Source organism: Macaca thibetana, chromosome 4 (genome assembly GCF_024542745.1).
Source record: "Macaca thibetana thibetana isolate TM-01 chromosome 4, ASM2454274v1, whole genome shotgun sequence".
In the NCBI taxonomy this organism is placed as follows: Eukaryota; Metazoa; Chordata; class Mammalia; order Primates; family Cercopithecidae; genus Macaca; species Macaca thibetana.
Genome location: NC_065581.1, coordinates 122,329,629 through 122,341,104, shown reverse-complemented (window position 1 = coordinate 122,341,104; position 11,476 = coordinate 122,329,629). Strand labels below are relative to the sequence as shown.

At 35.3% G+C, this 11,476-nt stretch overlaps 1 protein-coding gene across 5 annotated transcripts in view; it reads right to left on the bottom strand.

The window, feature by feature from the left end:
• HIVEP2 (HIVEP zinc finger 2) overlaps window positions 1–11,476 on the bottom strand; it is a 196,717-nt gene that overhangs the window by 24,545 nt on the left and 160,696 nt on the right. For all 5 annotated transcript variants that reach the window (XM_050787315.1, XM_050787318.1, XM_050787316.1 and 2 more), the window contains exons 3-4: window positions 7,814–7,908; window positions 417–461 (exon numbers count right to left, since the gene is read on the bottom strand). The gene's annotated coding sequence lies outside the window, so the exon portion shown is untranslated. The remainder of the gene's footprint in view (window positions 1–416; window positions 462–7,813; window positions 7,909–11,476) is intronic.

Genomic DNA, 11,476 nt, shown 5'->3' with positions numbered 1-11,476 from the left:
GAGGGGAATCACTTGAACCCGGGAGGCGGAGGTTGCAGTGAGCCGACATCATGTCACTGCACTGCAGCCTGGCAACAGAGCGAGACTCCATCTCAAAAAAAAAAAAAAAAAAAAAAAAAGCCATATATATGTTATACATTAATATAAAATATAAATATAACAGTATATATATAAGCATACATATATAAAATACATGTTTTATAAAATTCATAAAGTATTATATATTACTATAAAGTATAGCTTTATTTTACAGCTTAAAATCAGTGATTAGTAACATGACATCAAGGCTGTAAGAATCAGATGTCACAGAAATTTGGAAAAGATAAAAGGGTACATCTAAACAAAACAATTATAAAGTCTTCTTAATATGGAAAACAAAGCATATTTATAGGACAGTTTAAAAATGAAATGATTACCTGAACAGTTTAGAGCTCTCATGGGCATGATTGTCCTGACGCTTCCTGGATACAAAATAAATGCAGTTAGGAAAAATTGTTCCATTAAACCATACCATTGATACATACAAATACAAATTCCAATTTCCAGTTCATTATATAAAGGGTTCACAAAGCTATGTACCCTAAAACAAAAGCTAGAAACTGCTTCAGAAAGCATTACACCAGAAGAGTAAACCTTATATTGACACTGTGACTCAAAAATAACTCAGAGAAAATATTATAAAAACATCATGGTAATATTTTCTAAGATATACGATTATTACATATCAAACGTCTTAGTTATTTAAATGTAATCAGCCTAGTTCTAATTCCCTAGATACTAAAAGTTGAGAATAGTGGGAATTTTTTGTTTTGTTTTTTGAGACAGAGTCTCACTCTGGTGCCCAGGCTTGAGTACAGTGGTGGAATCACTGTTCATTGCAGCCTTGACCTCCCTGAGCTCAGGCGATCCTCCCACCTTAGGCTCCCAAGTAACTGGGATTAAAGGTGTACACCACTACACCCATCTAATTTTTGTATTTTTTGTAGAGATGAGGTCTTGCCATATTGCCCAGGCTGGTCTCAAACTCCTGGGCTCAAGCAATCTTGGTCTCCCAAAGTGTTAGGATTATAGGTGTGAGCCACCTCACCTGGCTGAAAATAGTGGGTTTTTTTGTTTAGTTTTTTTTTTTTTTTTCTGATAGGTTTGAATGTTTATGTTTAAAAAGAATAAATTTCCTTTTTAGGAAATTTACATAATGGCAAAGTGAAGGAGTCCTCTAGATGAGGGCCTATGATTCAGGAAGACTTGACAACTAAGTAATCATTCAATTTTAAGTGAATACTCAACTTCCTTAAGGCAGTGTTCAATGAGGTACCCAGAGGATTCTGAGAACTTCAATGATAAACTGTATCAACTGTCATAAAACCTCAGATGTTTCCTTGATAGGCAATGTGTCAGTTTATCAAAATAAAAAAGATCATACACATTGACCTAGAAATTCCACTGCTGGAAATATATCCTTACAGGTGTCCTTGTACAAGTGCACACTAATATATGTACAAGAACTGCTTAAATAAATTATGGCTCAATTATAAAACTGAGGCATTTGAAAAAGTACAGCTATAAGTGCCAATATAGAAACTTGTTCAGAGAATAGTAACATTAAATGCAAGAAAAGCTTATTGCACCCTAGTATGAAGACACATTGTTAATTCTATGGGTGAAAAAGAGGAACAATTGATCAACAGAAAATTCCTGTGAGGATGCCAGACAGCATGGACACCAGCCTGATCAACATAGAGAAACTCCGTGTCTACTAAAAATACAAAAAATTAGCTGGGCGTGGTGGTGCATGCCTGTAATCCCAGCTACTTGGGAGGCTGAGGCAGGAGAATTGTTTGGACCCGGGAGGCAGAGGTTTCAGTGAGCCAAGATGGAGCCATTGCATTCCAGCCTGGGGAACAAGAGCAAAACTCCATCTCAAAAAAAAAAAAAAAAAAAGAGTGGAACCTGGGATTCAGAGGAAAAGCAAAGAAAGGATTTTTACTTTTCACCTCATGACTTTCAGTAAGTTTAATTTTTGTTTATTTTTCTTAACATGAGCATGTTTATCTTTTTAAATAAAACACTGGTTAATAATTTTTAAAAATGCTACCATGCAGACGTACTGCAGATTCCTAAAGCAAAACTCAAATAGTAGTCTTACTTTCATGGGCAATTTTCTCCCTAACATAGAATTTGACTGTGATGATGATGATGAGAGAAGTTGGACTTTGAAAGGGGAAAAGCACCTGGAAATTCCCACAGGAACAGTAAGTCTTTGGGTGAGAAATCAGTAGCCCCCAGATATTTGTAGTAAGACATCTGTACTCAAAGATTCCTTCTCTTAATGGCCATGAAGCCTAAGAGATTTGTCAAGCAGCAGTCAAAAAACTAAACAAAGATATTAATTTCAGTTTGCTAAAAAGTTTTGCTGTTGGATTTAATTTTTTGCTGCGTAATAATTTTCTGTAGCATCCCTCTATAGAAAATGAGGCAAAAACTGAAGCCGAAGTGATGGCCTCATAATATTCCAATGCAAATTTACTTCTGTCAATTCCAGGAACCATGCTAACAAGAAGAAGACACAATGTTGATTCTGAATTGGCTGACTGTGTTTAATTAACTAAATATTTAAGGTTCATGTAGACACAGCCTCTGTCAGATTTGCAGAGGTAAATAATATCCTCTAAAATGGAAGTATGCTACATCTCCAATTCAAGACAAGCATGTGTGAATCCTCAATTAGGACTCAGAGTTTGAAGTGAATAATTTCTAAGTTACTTTTCAGATTTAATATTGTATCATGGTATTGATCTATGCATGCAGTTCCACTGTTAATTATAACAATGATAATGGCTGTCATTTACTATATATTTACTATGGGCTGACACATACTGTTAAAGAGTTTCATGTACATTGTCTTATTTTATCTTCATTATACCCCTATGCTAAGGGTATTATTACACTTATTTTACAGTTGAGAATGATTCTTAGAGAGGTTGGGTTTCAGAACCAAAATGCAGATCTAAATTTGATGACTTCTAAGTCTAGGAGGACTCACCACCATTCTCCATTAAGTTTTATTCCAACTTAAAATAATACATCTTCAATAATATCTTCACCTAAATATTTTTACTTAACTTTAATATGTGAAATGTCTCAACTTTTAATGGTTCTGAGAGAATATAAATGAGCTCTGCATGTTTGTAGTACAAAAAAATGGCCCCAAAATGCCATTTCCTAGAAATAAAAAGTCCATAATTTAAATAATGTTCAAAATATGTATATTAAGTATTAATGAGAACAGCTTCTTGTAAGACTGTAATAAAGTCTCATGACAGACTGTTTTCTTTTGTTCTTTGAAAATCATTACTGTTTTTTTTTTAGAGGAGGGGGTCTCACTTTCTTGTCCAGGCTGGACTCAAATTCATGGGCTCAAGGGATCCTCTGGCCCCTGCTTCCCAAGTAGCTCCCAAGCCACTGTGCCCAGCTTGGAAATCATTAGTTTTAAGGAAAATAAGAACGTTACAAGTGAAAATCAGGTATGTATCATTTTCCATCTTTTGGTTGACACAGAATATATAATTTTGCTCAAAACATAAACTTCAGGGACTGGGCATGGTGGCTCACGCCTACAATCCTAGCACTTTGGGAGGTGGAGGCAGGTGGATCGCTTAAGCTTAGAAGTTCGAGACCAGCCCGGGCAAAACGCCATCTCTACAAAAAAATACAAAAATTAGCTGGGTGTGGTGGCATGTACCTGTAGTCTCAACTACTCAGGAGGCTGAGGTGGGAGAATCACTTGAGCCCAGCAGGTCGAGGCTGCAGTGAGCTATGATTGCAGCACTGCACTCCAGCCTGGGGAACAGAGTGAGACTCTATCTCAAAACAAACAAAAAACAAAACAAAAACAGCATAAACTTCAAGTAATAAGTCCATACAATTTTATAAAAAACAGGGCTGGAATAATTTATTTCATAAGTTATTCCATAAAATATAATGTTTTCACTTAGCAATGAGGTAATACCTTTGTAAATCAGACATTTAATTTTTATGGTTTAAAATAATAAAACCATTCTTATACACTAAGGGCATATCATCTAGTAGATGCATCAAATAAAATTCAGAAATAATATTCTGCTACTAGAGAATACACCAGAAGGTGAAAAACAGTGACTTACATAAAATTCAAAATCAGATATCCCATGGTCAGAACAAAACATGTCTAGGCCATTAAGTTAACTGTTTAATTTTTAGGAGAAGGAGGCTAATCAGAAAAAAAGTCTTATCTATCATTTTATTTTAAAAAATCAATTTTGCTAAGTTTAACCTAGGATCTTTCTATATTCCAGCAGCACTTATTATCCAGAAAGTTTTTAAGATTCAAAACATTAACTCAATTATGCAAATAGCTTCTGTCAAGAAAATCTCTTCCTTCTAAATTTCTAAGACAAGCCTACCCAAGATGCCCCACCATTTTACCACCATTTTATCATCTAGCTAGATGATATCCCACGCCATGCTTTCTCTCCTGGGTTGTGCCGGAAGAGCGTCCATCTTTGTGCCTAAGCTGGAGGTCCCAGCCCTACAGGGATCCCTCCTCTGATCACAATGTCTAGTTTTTCACTTCAGTGGAAGACTTACTAGGGAACTAGAAATCATGCTTATTTCACATGAACCTTTCACATTTGATTTGAAACATGTTTGAGGATGTCTTTTTCTCTCCAACACTATCCTTGGGGAGCCTTTGACTAACTACTGTCCATAAAATCACGTCTCTTCTTGGAGTTTCTGAGACACACAGAGAAAGGTAGGTGGGAGAGAAAGTGAGTGATGGCTTCTTTTTGGAATTTATTGATCATATTTATGAACCATTAAAAATATGGACTATTTGTATTAGTCATTTTTCTACAGCTGCTTATCCTGGAAACTGAAAAGATTCTGCAATGGAAATTGTATGCATCATAATCTATTACTGAACATGGCATGACTTTCTCTTTAAAAACGAGCAGGATTTGGGAGGGTTTGAAAGTTTCTCTGCTACTCCACTCAAATTATACTGAGGAAAACAAATTCACTTTAAAAACAATTGTGTTTTCCAAGTTTAATTCAAGGTTAGATAATGGCATTTGTCTTGTTTTGTTAGGTGACACTTTTACTAAGCAACCTAACTCTTCCAAATGACATAAATTCGTGAGCTTGCATTTTATTACTGAAATGTATAAAAATGCTTATAGATAAGAAAACATTTTAATAAGTATGTTAGAGAAGGAAATCTATATTAAATGAATCATTAAGTCTAGGAAAATACTTTCTTTGGACTTCATAATATTATTATAAATCATTAAATGTACCATTGTATCTACCTGCAATTTTAGTTTAATTTCTTCAACAGAGATCTACTTAGAACTATAAAGATCTATAGTAATATGGTTAATTATAGCTACAGCATTTCTCTATGACTGTGTAGAGTCAATTCATTTTTCAGATTCTCTAATAGTCCATTAAAAATATATTACCAGGTTTCCTAATCAATTGATACATCAAAAAATGCAGTAGGAGAGTAATTCTCATATGCAAACAGTGAGTTATCACTTTATTCACTGATATTTCCTTTTATGGTAACCAAACCCACACAAAGTCATTTTTGGCACCCACTGCCAACAAAGGAGCGGAATTCCAAATACAGTTTTGCATTCACAGTTAAAATTTTCTCTAGTGGGTTTTGAGTGCTATGAAAGGAGTAAGATAATTGACTGGATAATAAAACTCAGGGGATATGACTCTGGCTTTCCTGTGGATACTGCTACAGCCCACAGGAGTCCTCCAGTCAATAAAGACAGACATTGTCTGGCAGGCTCATCACACTTTTCAGAGGGGGATCATGTAAACAAAGAGATTACCTCTGCATGGCTATTTCGGTGGTAATAGAACTAAAGGAATTGAAGTGAAAGAAAATATTACAGGGAAGAGCTGGCATTCTTCTAGAAGTGTGCCTTCTCCTTTGGCCACTCTTCAGAGTCCCACTCAAATAAGTTTGGTACCCAGTTAAATAATGTCCTCAGACAAGCTCCCAAAGGAAAGACACAGAAACAGCCTCCTGGATGGACCTCCTCAGAGGTCTCTTCAGGATAACGACTGGGTGGGATTGGCAGGAAGACAGGCTTGCTCTGCAGAAGAATAAAGACCTACAGTACCCAAGGTTGTCAATCTGGGATCTTTCGCTTAGAAAAACATTATCTCAGAAAAGACTTTACCTCAGGAAATTAGTCATTACTTGAGTGGTGGCAAAGTCAAGTGAGCATTAAATAATGACATCCTAAATAATGATGGTATAAAAGGACTGGCAGCAAACACAGCTTCTCCACTTGCAACATTTAAAAAATAAAACATTTTTTAAAATGTACATGGTCACTTGCTCTTTTCTTGAGGATTTGGTGGTATGACACTTACAAACATTTGGTCTTTTCTTGAGGATTTGGTAGTATGACACTTGTAAACAAAATATGTGTATTATGGTAATAATTAGTGAATGACATTTTAGAAGGGACATCATTGTGTTTGTTATTAAAATGCCATAGATCAATTGTAAAATCTTTAAAAAACGCATGAACACCTCAGGGCATCGCAGTTGTAACACTGATCCCACGGGTCACTTAGACACTTATTGCCCAACCACCGCTCAGAGCACACATGCTCAGAGAGTATGGGATGAGGGAAAAAAGGAACTACCAAGAAAGAAGGCATGACGAGTGCCAGAGTCCAGCTGAATAAAGACTTATTTCCACAGGAGGATTTTTTAAAAGGTGCCTTCCTGAGAGCCAAATTCATTATAAAGGCTTCTTTTAGTAAAAATTCCCATAACAACCTCAGTTCCCTCCAAAATGAGCAAGTTGCCACTATATGGAGAAAACTATATTATATATAATCCTGCCAAGCAATACAGAAAATTTTTGGAGAAGAGTAAAAATATTGTGATGATCATCCTCTAATTTGATGTAATTAAAATCTAGTTTGATATTTAAAACCTAATGAGAAACAATCATATTTTTCAATGTGGGCTGCAATGCAGGCATCATTGTATATATTTGTAGAGTTTGCCTATGTAGTCAAGATATTTATGATTTATTTTGACTACAGCATGCTGCTTTTAATATTTTGTCATACCTTTTAAAATAATTTTTTAAATTGTGATTTCACCTTTCTACTGAGATGTTTTGTCATTATATAGCAAAAGTTATTAGGATTTACTAAGTAGAGTCTCACATGAAAATAAACTTTGTCAGAAATAAATTCTGTGAAATAAAGCTATTTTAATTATAACAGTGATAATTAATTATAATTAAGACTGGTGGGCTGGGCGCGGTGGCTCACGCCTGTAATCCCAGCACTTTGGGAGGCCGAGGTCAAGAGATCGAGACCATCCTGGCCAACATGGTGAAACCCTGTCTCTACTAAAAATACAAAAATGAGCCAGGCATGGTATCAGGTGCCTGTAGTCCCAGATACTTGGGAGGCTGAGGCAGGAGAATCACTTGAACCCAGAAGGCAGAGGTTGCAGTGAGCCGAGATTGTGCCTCTGCACTCCAGCCTAGCTAGCGACAGAGCAAGACTCCATCTCAAAAAAAAAAAAAAAAAAAAAAAGACTAGTCTACTATGAAAAACAAAATACAACAAAACAACATTTTTCTCTCTAGATGGAAAATAATATATTGTTTCCTCCCTGATTTGATGACAAAATCAGTTTATATATGAGCCCATGGTCGGCCAAAACAGCTTTTCAAGTTTAATGTAACACGAGAATAAGAATAAATAAATTTTAGTTATTAACCTGTTATCCGCATATCAAAAAACTGCATCACAACTGTCTTTGATTTCCAAGATGCCAACTCTCCTCACAGGAGCTCATGCACAACTTCTGGGAATCTAAAAGATGAACAAGAAGATTTAAAAGATGATGACACCTGTCATGAGTTTAATAAGCATGCTCATTCTTCTTCACCACAGAACCTACCTTCCTTTAGGAAAGAAAATTTGGAACTGGATCTCTCAATAAGCTATTTCCCCCCCACAAGAAAGAATTTCCTTTCTTTTAACATAGTTTAAATCTTTTGAATAAATACTTGTATTTAAAAGGAATTCCCTGTAACAGTGAAATGCTAGAGTTAAAACTTCAAGTATCAGAACTAGAAATTGTGTCATTGTAGTCCATGATACGGTTCTGCCATAAAGCTGAGATTTCCAAAGAACATCTTTTTTTTTTTTTTTTTTAAATTATACTTTAAGTTCTAGGGTACATGTGCATAACGTGCAGGTTTGTTACATATGTATACTTGTGCCATGTTGGTGTGCTGTACCCATCAACTCGTCAGCACCCATCAACTCATCATTTACATCCGGTATAACTCCCAATGCAATCCCTACCCCCTCCCTTCTCCCCGTGATAGGCCCCGGTGTGTGATGTTCCCCTTCCCGAGTCCAAGTGATCTCATTGTTCAGTGCCCACCTACGAGTGAGAACATGCAGTGTTTGGTTTTCTGTTCTTGTGATAGTTTGCTGAGAATGATACTGGGTATATACCCAAACAATTATAAATCATGCTGCTATAAAGACACATGCACACATATGTTTATTGCGGCACTATTCACAATAGCAAAGACTTGGAATCAACCCAAATGTCCATCAGTGACAGACTGGATTAAGAAAATGTGGCACATATACAACATGGAATACTATGCAGCCATAAAAAAGGATGAGTTTGTGTCCTTTGTAGGGACATGGATGCAACCAGAAACCAAAGAACATCTTTAGGTGTATCAGCAACTAAACTTCGCAGGTGAAGTCTTAGATAACCTCGTTGTAAATTTGTTTCTATAGTTTATTTCAGCAATGTTATAGTTTGTGCTAAAATTAAATTCTGAAATAGGAATCCAAACCCAACCAAAGCAAAATTCAGACTTTCCAAAGTCTAGTAAGTAATGAAGAAAGGAACTTTTCATATATAGAATTAATATTTATTCAAGTATGATCCAAAGAAATGCATGGAAGGTCAAACTACCTAATCCAAATAGATTAATCAATGATCTTAACAGAGTTTATCTCCCAGTGTAAAAGACCTACTTAAAAATATTATTATGATACCCATAATTGTATATTTGTTATTTTTTTAAAAAATTGCTCTTTCTTCCTGACAAGTTATTACAAAACTCTTGTAAGAATAACTAAAGCATTAAACAACAGTTAAAATGTGCTTTCCTGCAGTACCACTTCATGTGAACATTCAAAGTGTTTAAAGGAAGTAGTTTGCTTTAGTTTCCCCCTCATTTCTGCACATCACTGCAGTAGCACTTCAGGACACCCTGTGCACTTGAGACATGAATCATTATAAGCAAGTAGGCCCACTCGGTTCCTCAAAAGACACAAAAGGTGCAAAAATAGCTTCTGCAATTGAAGGAAGAACCACGTCAGTAACCAGATGAATGTGGGTGGTCACATAAGATTCTGGTGCTGCAAAGGGCAAATTATTAAGCAAATGCTAGATTTATTTTCTTTTTTAAACTTTATTCTTCTTGCCTGAAATCAACGGTTTGCTGGTACCCAAAGTGACACCTAACAAGGTCTACTATTCTCAAAATTGAAACTTTCATCAACGCTAAAGAGCATGATTCATTAACATAGAAGGAATAGAGGCGATATCCTAAAAAATACACATTTTCTATAAGATAATTAACTGTAGGTTTAACACACTAAATATCACATCTTTTTTAAAAAATCAAATAAAAGCACTTCAAAAAACACCACAAAAACTATACTCTAGTCTAAAGTAAAGCATGGCATTCCTCAAAAAAAAAAAAAAAAAAAAAAAAAAAAGAGAAAGAAAGAAAAAAGAAATCACTGAGTTATTTTGTACTCCAAACAAAATACACCCAAGACATAAATGGGCCAATGTTCTAAAGAGACAGATATTTATAGGGAGCCTTAACTTGCAGTAGTCAGTGACTACCTCTGACTGGTAATCTCACAGTCACCAAATTAAGAGGCAAGAAGGTAAAAGAAGAGCTTAATTTTCAGTAGGCCAGCCAATCTCCCTTCCCCTACAGAAATCATCATTCCTACCAGCAGCATCCACAGGCAAAACAGAGCACGTGAGTGCCCCCCAACAAGCTGTGATGGGACAGCATTCCCAGTTCTGACTCGCTTTTCCAGTCTTACTTTCTAAGATGATGGCTACTGGAAATGGTAAACATTCCTTTCATGACATGTACATGTATTTGAAATTATAGATTACAGATGATTCCCCATTTCACCTGGTAAGAGGATTCGAAAACTGGTTCTGTTGCATCACTCATGACCTTTTAAATGTTTGGGTTTCTCTTGAAGAAGAGAATGGTAATCATGTTATACTTATCTTTACCTTACAGAAAGTTCCAGATAATTAGTGTGATTTTAAAGCAAAGATGCAAATGATATTAACATGAAAGATATGATATCAATTTCGGCATTTCTGCACAAATCATTTTGTTATAAATTGAAATCAGTAATGGCCTCTACAATGGGACTTGGTTATTGTTATTATTGAAATGGAGATATGAAGATGCCATCTCAGAAATTTATTTTTTGCATTAATTTTAAGTGAGTTTTTGTGTCTCTATTTCCCCATCAAAATAAAAGAAAAACCTTTCATCAAACAGCTCTTGAGAATGTATTATGACAACTCATGCTCCTATTCTCAAGAAATCAACAGTTTACATAGTATGTTATTAAAGAAATGGACTAAAGGAGGAAAGATGATTATTTCTTTAACTTTGCTTTTAGGTTGTTAGATTCACAAGAACTTACCAGGTAATGAAACCTTAATATTTAATAAAACAAACAAGTTTTCAGAAATAGTGCTAATGAATCTTGATAAATATCCCAAGGTCATTTAAAATTCCTTCCTAAATATGAGGTAAAAATTATATTTCACTGTACCACATACAGGATGGTTTTTCTGTCGACCTGCAGGTTGAAAGAGACCCTTGAAAATATTTTCCAATCCTCCATCTCCTATTTGTAATAAACACTTGGAAGATTTGAGTATTACTGTTTCTATCCCAGTGGTTTCTCAGCCTTCCCATTCTTAGAAGAGAAAAAATCCTTGGCATTAGTTACTTGTTCTTGGATGCTTATGGGTTATTACTATTAAGCTAAGCAAGAGTCAAGCTACTGATTGATAGATGATAGATAGACATTTAAGAAATATCCATTGTTAGTGGGATTGTCTTTTTCCATTCTCTACTTTTCCAAATTGTTTCAAAACAAGTTATAGTTAATGCTTTAATATAACTCTTACATGAATCTAGCAAGAGGTGAAGGTTTCATTGGCAGAACTCGCAAGTACCTCCCATCACCCTTGTTTTTTCTGAGGTTAAATAAATATACACTATATCACAATTTTAGGAGAAGAGCTGATAAGGTAAACCAGTTACACTTTAGATGAGCATTATTATAATTA